Source organism: Ursus maritimus, unplaced genomic scaffold (genome assembly GCF_017311325.1).
Source record: "Ursus maritimus isolate PB19 unplaced genomic scaffold, ASM1731132v1 scaffold_5, whole genome shotgun sequence".
Lineage (NCBI taxonomy): Eukaryota > Metazoa > Chordata > Mammalia > Carnivora > Ursidae > Ursus > Ursus maritimus.
This window is the reverse complement of record NW_024426663.1, coordinates 62535337-62549574: the sequence shown is the minus strand read 5'-3', so window position 1 is coordinate 62549574 and position 14238 is coordinate 62535337.

Genomic DNA, 14238 nt, shown 5'->3' with positions numbered 1-14238 from the left:
TGGGAGGCGTAGTAATTGCTTCCATAGAGTATCTTAGTGAAAATAAGAAGTATACAGGTGCCTGGTGGCTCAGCCAGTTGATGGTCTGACTCTTGAGCTTAAGCCATGATCTCAGGGTTATAGGATCGAGCCCCACATCAGGCTTCATGCTAGGCATGGAGCCTGCTTGGGATTCTCTCTTTCTCCCTCTCTCTCAGCCCCTCACCCTCTGCTCATGCTCTCTCTCTCTAAAAAAACAAATATAATAATAATAATAATAATAATTTTTTAAAAAAAGAAGTATAATGGAGTTTGTTGGCTACTGTGCTGCAGAAATGAGAGAAAGAAAGTAATGAGCTCAGGGCTTTAAATTCCAAGCTTAAGGTCTGCCCAAGGGACAGAAAGCTTCAATAATTGTCCAAAGTAAACTCCTATCTCTATAGCCATAGGGAAAATACTTCTCAAAATCAAACCCAGTGTCTCATTCTGGGGATGGCTGAATTACAAATGCAAATCGAATCCCCAATTCTATAGAATCTCTATTGTTAACGTTAGGTCATTGATATAGTTGGAGTAACATCTGAATAATTGGAAAGGGGTCATACAGACAAATTCCTGTGAAGCTTGGTACTTGGAACCTCAAAATTCTGTCAAGCCTTCTTTGCCTAGAGAAGAAGACTTTTAACCTCTGCCTAATGAGTTGTTCTTCCCTTGGCTGAAGAACTTGTACTGGCTTCCCCAGACGTAGCTTGCAAGGCACCACTGATCTTCCTCGGGACCTACTCTCACCATCTCTCTTTAGTCACAGGCCTGAAACTGAACTCAAGACTCAGTAGGCCTCGAAGGACAAAGCACAAAGTATGATCCATGAGGAGATCCGATATACACAAAATAATGACTTTTCCAGAAAGCTGGAAAATATATATAGGAATAGATTTTAAAAGTATAGGATCAAGATAGAAGCAATATAAAATGATAGGGCTCACTGCTCAGAGATTCTGTATTCCAAACTGAAGGCCTGGAAATGGTTCTAACGGTTTTCTTGATTAGCCGTCCAAAATGTGGACCCAAAGGTAGCGTATGCTGAGTTAAGTTGAAGTGCCAGATTTTTGGTGTACCAAAGAGTAAGTTAGGGAAATTGAACTATTTCACATACATTTAGTGACTGTTTAATGTATGTGTTCTCTGCTCAGTACATAAAGTTGTATGTATAGCTATTAGTTTGAGCTTAGTAATCACATTATTCAACTTTGTTATTTGTGATGGTTTGTCTTCTTCACCTCTCTGCTTCTGAGAAGAATGTACTAGAACTCTCTGACCACAATGGCTTTTCTCTTTATCCTGATTCTGTCAGCTTGTTTTTTTGTGAAAATAATTCTCTAACGATAAAAAAGTTATATACTTTTTTGTGACCTGGCCTTTTCCTTTGGGCTCTCCCCACATAAAACTCTCTTTGCAAAGGAGCATTAATAAATAATGGTGATTTTATTAAACTTAACACAGGTCACAAGGAGAGGGATTCTATTTCTCAGCGTATAACATTCGTTTCAAAATTTTTCATTAATATCCCCCCCCTCCATGTCTTGGCCTCTGGACATCCATCAGGTGTCCTCGTTCCCTTTTCCCTGCTCTGCCCCTAAGCCCTTGCCTCCATCCTGTGTTACCCCAGCCCCCTCTACTCCCCACACCACTGTCTCTCTTGGTTTATTATACATAGCAATTTAGCTCTATCCCACATTCTTACTGCAAACCATACGATTTAACCCATTACTTCATTTAAGTTCAGTGTATCTAAGGCCATTTTGATGATGGGCGACATATTGATTCTGCTCCAAAAATGAAAGATTCCCCCACACCACTGCCCCATCTTCCTTAAGAGGCAATTGGGCTTACACATTTAATACTGTAATATATTTCAGTTCAAAATAAGACATTTTTTTATATTCAAAGAGGAGAGAGACAAAATTGCATTTTTTTCTGGTTATCTAAAGAGTCATGAATAACAACCCGAATTAATGGACTGAATCTATGTTTTTATGCCAGTTTTTAATCAATTTCAATGCTATTTCAGTGTCTCTTGTGGGCAGCCACTCTGACAACTGCCGGCTTGACCCATCATTTAATCCAGTTCTATTCCAAGATCATGACAAGAGAAAATACGGAAATTTCTTGGAAAATCAATGAATTTTAATGTCCTTTTTATCTCATTGAATGATTTGTCTATTGACAGTGCTTCCTCCCCACACACAGCTATGCACAGAAAACTATCTCATTTTAACATAAGTCATATAATGTTTTAGATGATAGGACATTAGTCTATGGTCAAAATTAGCACGGGGTGTTATACACAAACAACGAATCATGGAACACTGCATCAAAAACTAATGATGCACTGTATGGTGACTAGCATCATAATAAAAAAATTTTTTTAAATAAAAAAATTAATGGTTATAATTATCTAAGACCAGCTAACTCATGAGGGCAAAAACAGGTAACTTTAATATTACATCATTCATCTTTACTTCTATTTCAAGTTTACACATCTTTTCTGGTATCAGAAAATAAAAACTTAGTCCTAGGTCACTTCAGTCTTTACCAGCACTAGCATCTCGTATATATTTGCAGACTACAAACACATTCGAAGTCCAGAGCTGACCAGTTGCATTTCTCATCATCCTCACACAGCATGGAGAGGATGACATTGTATTATTCATACAAAGTGCTTCGAAAGTTGAATGTACCATATTAGTAGACCTTGGTGTACAGCCATACGATGTCCAGCAATTTGCTTTTATAGCCTCCAGCCAATTAAATCTGTGTTATCAATTCACTGTCCTCATTGCCAGCAGAGAGCACAAAGATGAACCTCATTCTGCTATTCTCCTTAATGTGCTCTAGATACTAGCCCCACACATACCTAGCCTTTCACCTGTTCCAATAACCCTCCACCCATCTTCCTTCATGGGGCCAGGTGAGTGAAGTAGGGAAAACAAGAAAGGTTTGGGGCCAGTGATGACTATCCCTGTCCCTGTGTAAAGATACTGGTTTCTACCCATTATGGTTTAAATACTCTTTTAAGTCATTTCAAGTGAGGTGATTTCAAAAGATATCTTTTGGTAGCAGCATCATTATTGCTAATATATATATTACCTCCCAAACACCTGCTTTGGAGAGTTCTACATTGTCATTGCTCATATTCCTGATTTAGTGAGAGAGAGCTTGGGCTTTGGAGTTGGACAGACTAGAAATAAATCCACGCTTGACTCGATTGTCTTGTAGACTTGGACAAGTGGCTTAGCTTCTTTGAGTCTCAATTGTTCCTCTTCTTAAAATGTTAATAAAAAGGGGGTGCCTGGGTGACTCAGTCGGTTAAGTGTACAACTCTTGATTTCAGCTCAGGTCATGATCTCAGGGTTGTGGGACTGAGCCCTGCATCGGGCTCTGTGCTCAGCACGGAGTCTACTTGTCTCTCTCCCTCTGCTCCTCCCCCTGTTCTCATGCTCTCTCTCTCTCTCTCTCTCTAGAATAAATAATCTTTAAAATGTTGATTTTTAAAAAATTTACCCAACAGAGAGGTCGTGAGGATTAAAGATTAGTGTTAATACATGCACCAGCCGTAGAGTGTTTACCACACTGTGGATCCTCAGTCCTTGGTCACTGATATCTACTGCTGAGCCTGCCCCTGGGTGTGGAGAACCCTGAGCAAATATTTTGTATAGGGCCTCTGTCTGTAAACAATTTGATTTAAAGCAATTATTATAACATTTATTGAAACAGGTAAGATTTGTTGACTTATTGATGAATATCTAATGAGAAGAAGAAAGGTCCTCACATTTTTGTTTATTGTCTGGTCAGTGCACATAAAGATTCTTTGTGGGGTTCAGATACCATTTCTTTCTGTTCGGGTCAAAGAACCACTTCTTGTGACCTTTCCTGTCACATGTACCATCCTAATTTCGTATCTCCCACTGTGAGAAAAAAGGTAGCAACACTGTTATTATAGACGATGCTGCGCTTTTCAGAATTTGTGTTTGTATTTTGTACTGAAACAAAATAGACTTCCTTGCTGCTGTAATTTCATAATACCATTATTTACTGCTGGTTCCATCATTACTCATGACAGTACATCATCCTTCACGTGGCCCATGAACACTGGCTTCCAATGATCCTCTCAAAGGTTGTTACTGAGCAGCACTGATAATGACCACAAATGCACGTGTACCCAGAGTGTGCAGGGAAATGAGACCAGTAATTTATTTCCTGGTCATGTTAGATTCATCATTTCAAATTTTGTAGCATACAATGTAGAACAGTATATCTTTCAACTGTTCCTCTCTAGACTGCAGACAATCATGGCATTCCTGGAATGTGATCTTTTTCAATGTTGGCCACACTCCCTCCTTCCACATGTTGCCAAGGAGAAGGATAAGGGAGGTATTCATGGGCAGGGTGAATAGAATATCGGTCCTTCCTCCAACATGGTTTAAGAATACTTAGTGTGCTTAGATCTGAGGCAAGAGAGGACTTTTATCTGAAGAGCCAATTGTGTTTTAGCAACAGTCCTGAAGCCCTCAAGCCCTCAGAAGAGATGGGGGTGGCCCCTCTAGGAGGACTACCAAGTCAGCGTGGTGAGCTTGCAAGCAGAGTTCATGTGACCGTCCTGGGACCAGTGGAGCCCCCTCTACACAGGGTAAAGAATGACCACAATATCCCTGCTGTAGACTAGAGAAGCTGTGATGGTTGGAACACAGTTGAGTGAGTGCTTGCTCACACACATGGCTCATGATTTGGCAGTGGACCTTCAGTGTCCCAAAGCCATGCATTTATCCCATACCCAATGTGAGTGAATGTCACCCACAATCAGCGGTTAACTCCATTCTGGAGGCATAAATTTGCACCATTTCACAAAACAGTTACCATATGGGCAGCAGGAGTGGTATACTCACGAGTCTACCCACTTGACACTGGGACCTGGCCACTGGCTCCTGAAATGATCCAACAGGCAGAGTCCTCAAGCTTTGTGGCACATTTGATCAACCTCACATAATTGGGAGGGCTATAGGGTCAGAGAGCTCCCCAAAGGAGAAAGATAGGGATTTGGATCCACTGGGTCCCTAGCTGGGCACAAGGCTTTAGCCTAGATGACATTGCTGGTATAGTCTGGTTTCAGGTTCCAGAAGGGGAGTTATATATACATTTTTGAGTCAGAAACTCTAAAGTATAGAAACCTCTGAGGAGCAGCCAGAGCAAGGCTGTTGCTTGCTGAGGTCTTCCAATTGCCATAACCAAACTTTAACAAAACTCACTGAAGGAACCAGGGGGCTAGTGGGGTCTTACGAACCATACTATGGGGCAAATGTAGGACTTGGAGATGGAGCAAAAATACTGTAGATTTTGAGAATTTGGGAACAACATTGTTGTCTGTATTTGCTTAAATCTCCAACCAAAACTTTGATGTTGAACACGTGAAACAATACAGGACACGGACAAAATAATTTAGAGTACAAAAATTGGGATTTTCTCATAAGTCTTCAGCAGTTCTATCCACTATTACATCAGGCTGCTTACAGCATGAAGCTGGAATGTCAATAAGGGGTGGCCTCAGCAAAGAGGAAGACGTTTAAAGGTGACAAACTTATCTAGGGCTTGATCTCTTAGTCTGTGCTTAGTGTAGGAAAAACCACAGTGAGGAAAAGAAGTCACCAAACAGACATACCGGTGAAGAGTAACATCAACAAAACAAAACAGTCCCATCAAGTGACCTAAACCTGTCCCCTAAAACCCTTTTGAAAATATCAGAGAACCTCTTTCAAATTCCATTACCTCAATGTCTCTAATGTTTCTAAAGTTTGTCATCCATGGCAGTAGGAGTAATATAGAAATTATGTGATGTGACATTTTATATAAAATATCATAGTAGAGTATTTGATTATCTAAGTTTATAAGATTTTGCATAGTATCTAGAATGTAGTTTAAGCCAATATTGTCAAAATGTGCTACATAGACTGCTTAGGTTAGAACCAACTGGAAAGCTCTTTTTTTTTTTTTTTTTTTTTTTTTGAACAGCTTTCTGGACCCTAACATCATGGACTTTGGAATGAGTTCTTGAAATCTGTTTTTTTAATAAACCCCGTGGGGAATACTAACAAAAAAGTCTGATAACTCTTGAATTAAGATATCAGAAATTATTAAATTAAGCCACATCTTCTGGAAGTAAGGCATTAATCCCGTTGTTTTTTTTTTTTAGCTTGATGCGCCGTATACCATGCAGCAAACTATCTCTCACCGCTAGCCCACCTGAACCCTGAAGCCAACCAGCTCCTCCCTAGCACTGAATAAGGAGTATTTTCATAGATATAAAAATCCCATCAGTGTTGTCTAGACTGGAAGATAGGCTTAGCTTTTGAGGGTCTCAGCCATATGAAGTTGAGAAATAATGGAAAGTACGTGTAGCAAAGCGTCTTAGAGACAGTAAACAAATTAGTGCTTTTTAATTAAGAACTAGGAATGTAGAAATTTCTAGAATTTTTTTTTAGAGAGAGACAGAGAGATAGAATGCACACATGCACAAGTGAGGGCGGGGGAGGGACAGAGGGAGAAACAAAATCTCAAGCCGGCTGCACGCTCAGTGCAGAGCCTGATGCAGACCTCGATCTCACCACCCTGAGATTATGACCTGAGCCGAAATCCAGAGTCAGATTTAACTGACTGAGCCCCCAGATGCCCCCAGATTTCTGATTTCTTAAATTGCCTTTTGCATCAGTTGTTCCTGAGTGCTTTTAAATGCTCTTATTATTACAATATTTCTTCTCTCTCCCTCTTGCGTTGAATATGTATTGGTAGAAATTGTTGATTTTTTGAAACAGTTGTTTAAGCATTCCCAAAATCTTTAATTTCCATTTAATATCCATTCTGAAGGGTGGATTGCTTTTCTTTGTAATACAATGTCTCCTAATGAATGTGATAAAAATAATTTAATGTTGAGTTCTGTGGTTTTTCAATGTGAAATTATCTTATGAAGATAGTCTCCTGAGATGGAAAGTCAACACTGCCTTGTTATAAATTCTTTGAGATAGAGGAATTGACCATTACAAGGAAGAAGATAAGAATATATATATAAAAAAATACTGTTGGGAATAGAAAAAGGAAAGTTCTTAAAGTGACTAAGTTGAAATGTAGTAAAAATTGAAGTTTAAAATGTAGATTCTCAGTCCATTTTGGAATACTCAGGTGCATGAAGCCTAGACTCTCCATTTATCTAGACTGACATTTCTATCATCAGTGCACAGTTAACCATAAGAAATCCCATGTGTAAAAAATAAAAGAAATAGATTAGGCATTTTATCTTCAGTCTTTAGTGTTGACTTGCTGCCCGGCCGACGCATCTCTGTTCTTGGGTTTTGCCTGAGTAGGACGTTACCTTCTGGTATCTGCCTGTCCCTGCATTACTATGGAAAAGGAATGCACAGCACAAGTCTCTCTCACTGTCTGTGACCTTAGCAATGAATGTAATTGACCCAGAATTTACTGTATATGGAGTTTGATGGTGGGTTTTACAATTTCAATTTAGGAACACAGGATGAACGTGAAAAAGTGAATAACTAAAAGATTTTCTTTCAGCTGAATGAAATATATTCTGTGTTCATTAGCCACACATATGCCTGGTGCTTTGCTTGGAGTTCAGGTGAGCCCAAAGAGAATGCTGGCCTCTGTCCTTTTATAATTTACAGGCTAGATTAAAAAACAAAAGCAAAACATACCCACATACGCATGCACACACATATACTAACAATCCCTGACTCCAATGTGCTAAGTATGAAGGTTCAGAGAGACGAAGGAAAGAGAGGATTCATTTTACATTCAGAAAAAGACAACAGCAAAAATAATAATAATAATAATAATAATAATAATAATAATGTATTCTTTTTCTATTTTTAGATTATCAGCCAGAGAGTAAACATGCTTTTTCCCCATCATTTCAGTGTATTTCATGTAGTTTCACGCTTTTTTCTAAAGAAGTAAGATACATAGAATACCCTAAAATCTGCATTTTTAATAAGGTTCATGAGTTAAATATTCTGACAAGAATAAAATATAAAACAGTGAGATATATTTTCCATCAATCTTCTTTTGTCATTGATAAGTAAAGCTTTTTTAAATTATGAAGATAAATATGCTTTTCAGGCAAAAACACATCCTTTTCTGACATATTTCTCTTTAATTAATGGATGTTATTGTCCAGGCTAAGGCTTTCAAAATATATTTCTAATATAAATGTTTGATGAATCAAATAATACTTTATTAGGCACAATTCACAAGACTGTAATAAGAAAACATTTGTTCTAATTATCTTTACCATCTCTGTCCAGGGGGACAACATTTCTAAGTTCTTTATATTACTGAATTTTCTTCTTTAATGTGATATTATTTGTACGTATCAAATGATAGAACTAAAAGAAAAACACCAAATAGGGGACAGAAATTAATGAGTTAGAGGATAGAAAAACCAGAAAACTTAATTAATAAATCAAAATATTGTGTTTTGGAAAAGATTAGCAAAATAGCTCAAAATAGCAAACAAAATAGCTAGCTTGATCAAAGAAAAAAAGGAAAAAGCACAGATATACAAAATAAAGAGCAATAAGATAGGAAATAATGTTTGAAACAGAGGAAATTTTTAAACAAGCCTCATAGCATTTTGTAGACTTTTATGCAAATGCATTTGAAAACCTAGGTCAAATGGACAATTCCCTAAGGAAATACATGTGGCACCAGGCCCATATGGTTTCACAGGTGAGTTCTACCAAATCTTCATCATTACATATAAGGAAAGCCCCTTGTGCAGGTCCCTCCTGCTCTCTATTAGTGTCATTAATAGAAACTGGCATTATTTGAGACATGTATTTTTTAGAGGAACTCAGAAAATTCACATTCCGTTTGCTACAACATAGGAAATTAATTTTTCTGAAATGCTACATTTTACTTAACATTTGCTCTTTGCTGTTATTATATCCTTTCTTTTTTTCTGAGGCGAGGTGGGAAAACAGAGAGAGTGAGAAAAAGAGAAAAAGCCCTTGATTTTATAAATGTGAAGTGATTTTGAATTTAAATAGGGGAATCTGACCAAGGGTTTCACCATCGGAAATAACACCAAGACATCTAGGGTCCCTATTATTTCCTATCCTTCGAGACACACAGGCACGATGTTATCAATGTGTAAACCACAGTGTGAAGGGCTGTGGTAGAGTGTGATGAATTTCAGTCCAAAGTAGATAGTAGCATTTGTTACAAGAGTAAATGAATGTGAGTTTGGATGGTAAGATTATACTGCTAGGTTAAAGCAAAATTGTTATGCTATTTATAAAAGCAGACAAATATATTCAGCTGACATAGTTCCCTATCATGTGCCAGGGGTTGCATTAAATTGCCTCAGTAAGAAAACCACATCTGAAACACAAACAGCAATTCACGTCATCACCTGATTAGGTTTATAATAACCCTTTGCCATTCCCCAAGACTTTTCAGTATTTCTAACTCCCCATCTGTGGAATTTAATGAGGATGTGATCAGAATGTAGATACCAATCTTGCATTTCCCGCAGTGAAATGATTTTGCTTTGAATTTGCTAGTTTGGGAGAAAGAAGAGACCAAAGGACTTACTTAATGGGTAAAGGATTCTTCCAGTTGCTCAAGATATGTATTCCAAGTATACAGTAAGGGATTTGGGAAATAACCACAAATGATGTTGAAGATCCCCTTCAGTCTGCCATAAAGCCACCTTAGCATAGACATACTTTTATCCCACTTAATGCCCATTGGAAATATTGGGCTGAACTGGGAACCTAGACCTCCAGAAAGTAATGACATTTTGTAGCCAACAGTCCTTTCTTACCCAAGAGTTTCTTTAGGAAAGAGCAGATGAAGGTGCACCCACGTGTGTTATGAGTGTCTCTCTGTCCAGAGTTTAGCTAATCTCCTCCACATATTGCTGCCTTGGCATCATTTGGTTTGGCCAAGCAGGCTGCAGTGACTTTCAAATAACACAAGCCACCCCACCTCCATGCAAGCACATACTCTAGATAATAGCCCAGAGCGTCACCAGCAAAGTTGGTGATCAGATTTTTCCAACAGTCCTTGTGAATAATAGCCTGCCCTGCCTCTTGGGACCTTCCCATTGTGTGCCTCTTAGATAAGCCCCCAGCACGGAGCTTACCAAAGCCCTCCTCTTTCAGTTTGAGTTGACCAATCTGGCCTTAGCCTGGGAAGCCCAAAGCAGTCCACCCACAGACCCTAATAAAGGTGTATGCCCCAGGTCCTGACTCTCTGTCTACACTTTGCTTGACCTCCCATGTGGCCCCCCAAGGTGTGTTGGGTACCTCCTCCAGGATCTACGAGCAGTAAATTTCTGTATTTCACTGCCTCTTGTGGTCATTGTTGAACCACAGCAACTCATCATCTGGCATCCTGTGTTCCACTTAAGTGTTAATTTGACAACTTCTTAACACTCTCCTTAATGGTACATGACCTCTTCTTTATCCAAAGTGCTCTGAGTCTTGATCTCACTCAGGAATGAGACCTAGTTAGTGGTTGGGACTTTCTAATGTTGTGACTCAAATCAGGCCTCTGTTTACCAGATTTAGAATTTGGGGTTTTTACAGTTTACGTAAGACCTGACTTTCTGAATATTTTGGTGGGCCTCTATTATTATGTTACCATTCTAGAGAATTCTGAGTGTCAAATCATTCCTTAAGATACCACCTCTTTCCACTCTTGTGCTCCATTTGCCACTACAAAGGCTCTGCCCTCCAGGTTCCTCCCATTTTTGCAAAAATCATAGAGTCGGATTTAGTACATTTCAATTGTTGTTTTTCTACTAGATTCGTGACCTAGAATGAACAACCATCAAAGTTGTTTTTAAAGATTCTAGTCCTTCTTTTATCAATCTATTTTTCATCTTAAGTGTGAAAGCCCTAGAATGAGGTAAGGATTTTTGTTTTTTGTGGTTTGTGGTTTGTTGGGTTTTTTTTTAAAGCATGGGATATTCAGTCTAGCATTTCTGTCTCTCAAACTCTTTCAACTCTATCTTCCAAATTATGTCAAGATGTTTCTGATCTCTTTTGCTACTTATGGTCTGTGTTCAGTGTAAGTAGTCTTCATGAACCCGGAAAATGTTTACATCTACATGGAGCTACCATATTTGATATAAAAACTCTGGTAAGCTCACTCATGTAAAAACTTTAGCCTAATCCAGAATTTTATTTTCATCATCCTTGCTTAAGCAAAATATTCATTTCCCCAGGTGCTTTACATTTATGAATTCCTGTAACAATTTTTAGTCTGATTTTTCATTTTCATCACCTAAGCACATTGAGATTTTTAAAATCCTACTTACTTAGAATAAGGTGCTTGAAGTTTTAGCTTTTCTTCTTCAGGGAGGTACATTTTGTTCAGCCAAGAGACGAGCAATGAAAATCATTTCAGATGGATTCATTGGTCCAATGCTTTCAAGATCTTCACAATCATCTCCAATTTCATTATTTTGGTTATTAAAAACTCACTCTTATTTGATCAAAGCTCTAAGTTTCACTTGAAAAAACTTGGGCAATGTTATTAATCCAAAGGCCATTGTAATTCAGCAACTCAAAACTCAGTCTTTCAGGTTGATTTTTAATGATCTCTAACCAAATGCTGGAGTCAATACGGTGAGTGTGGATTTCAGGACACGGATATGTGATGAAGATGTGTTGGAGCTTTGAACCTTTGGTGTGAAAGTGATAATTTAAGCAGTAGGTGTGGTTGAAATGTCCCGGTAAGAGGAGAATTAGGACCAGTTCCCAAGAAACAGCAACCTGAAAAGATAGACAGCAATAGAAGGGTTTGCAAAGAAGGCCCCAGTGAACTGTCTAAAGACAGAAAGGAATTGAGGTGAGTGCAGTGTTACAGAAAGGAAGGGGCGTTTCAATAAGAACAGAGCAGTCAACAGTAATTCTAGCAAATTCTGCCATGGGATCAATTAAGAGGGGACTTCCGTGACCTTGGTGAAAGACCTTGGTGAAAGACTTTCAGTGGCCTTATGGGGAAGATATTGGCAGAATTTACATGTAAGGGGTTTTAAATAAAGTAGAAAATGGAAAATTGACCATAGTAACTGAAAAAATTTAGTTAAAAGGGAGGAGAGAGGTGATATGGTAACTGTGGAGGAGGGAACACAAGATGGGTCAGGATTTTGTATCAGGGAATATTCATCTACCCAAGACAGTGGCTTAAAGATCTATTTATGTCATTATTTCCATGTGTCTGTCTTTCTTGTGTGATTGCAAGTAAGTTAAGTGCTCTATTTAACATCCATTTAGATGTTCTTAGCATCTGCTACCTATCTGACAAATCACAGAAAGGTCATACTTATTGTTTAAATTAATTACCTCTTTTACTGTTTTTTAATATAAAGCAGGCTTATCATTTTAGATAAGGGAAATAAAGACCTAGCTATCATCCCAGCTGAAAGAAGCCTTAAAATGTTTATGTTAATAGGCCATGGCAGCTAATTGATATCTTAGGCAAAAGGCTAACATATAAAAAAATCCTTGGGGTGCCTGGGCGGCACAGTTGGTTGAGCAACTGACTCTTTTTTTTTTTTTTTTATGATATGTTAGTCACCATACAGTACATCCTTAGTTTTTGATGTAGTGTTCCATGATTCATTGTTTGTGTATAACACCCAGTGCTCCAGGCAATACGTGCCCTCCTTGATACCCATCACCGGGCTAGCCCATCCACCCACCCCCCTCCCCTCCGAAACCCTCAGTTTGTTTCCCAGAGTCCATAGTCTCTCATGGTTCATTACCCCTTCTGTTTACCCCCCCTTCATTCTTCCCTTCCTTCTCCTACCAATCTCCCTGCTATTCCTTATGTTCCACAAATGAATGAAACCATATGATAATTGTCTTTCTCTGCTTGACTTATTTCACTTAGCATAATCTCCTCCAGTCCCGTCCATGTTGCTGCAAATGTTGGGTAATCGTTCTTTCTGATGGCTGAGTAATATTCCATTATGTATATGGACCACATCTTCTTTATCCATTCGTCTGTTGAAGGGCATCTTGGCTCCTTCCACAGTTTGGCCAATGTGGACATTGCTGCTATGAACATTGGGGTGCATGTGCCCCTTCTTTTCACTACATCTCTATCTTTGGGGTAAATACCCAGTAGTGCAATTGCTGGGTCATAGGGTAGCTCTATTTTTAACTTTTTGACAGACCTCCACACTGTTTTCCAAAGTGGCTGTACCAACTTGCATTCCCACCGACAGCATAAGAGGGTTCCCCGTTCTCCTCATGCTCTCCAAAATTTGTTGTTTCTTGCCTTGTCAATTTTTGAGCAACTGACTCCTGATTTTGGGTCAGGTCCTGGTCTCAAGGTCCCAAGATCGAGGCCCACATTGGGCTCCTCCCTCAGCAGGGAGTCTGCTTGAGATTCTCTCTCCCTCTCCCTGCCCCTCCTGCTGTGCTCTCTCTCAAATAAATAGATAAATTTTTTTTAATTCCTTAAAAATGCAACAAAATATAAAGCATTCTTAATCCTCAGAAAATGTGTATTCCTAGTTGCTCCCTGATGAGAGGATGTGTATTAAAGACGTTTATTTTAAGCCAGTGAAGTAGGGAAAGCAGAGGAGAGTCACCAACTGTGGGAGCTCTGAGAAAGGAATTGATTTTTGACTGATGTAAAGAAGCACTCAATTCATCTATGTGTATCTAGTAAGTGGAACTTTGAAATCCTAAATATACACTGTAGTTGTCAACAGTGATCTTTTAAAGGTCTATGAAGTATTAGTGAAGTGAAATCATCACAGAAAATCATATGTTCAGAAGAAAAATAAAATGAGCCTAATTAAAAGGCATGGTGATTAAAATTTACATGTTCAATTCATAATTCTTCAATTATTTTCATGACAGTACTCTAACATCTGTGTATAAAAAAATTCCATTACAAACACAAGACACACAGGAGCCTCTATAGGCTCAAAAATAAAACAAAATTATGCACAACTGAGAAATCAGCAGCATGCTAATGACCATTTGTTTTATTCATTTGTGAGATGGGTAATTGGTGAAGTGAATACTGTCTACCATAATTTTTCATTAAAGAAACATTTTTCTTTTAAACTAGCAGCTTGTTTTAAATAGAGCTGAGCCAATGACAGGTTCTCAAAATGCATCAGTAAATGGGATCCAGCTCTAATTACCGATACAAAACAGTCAG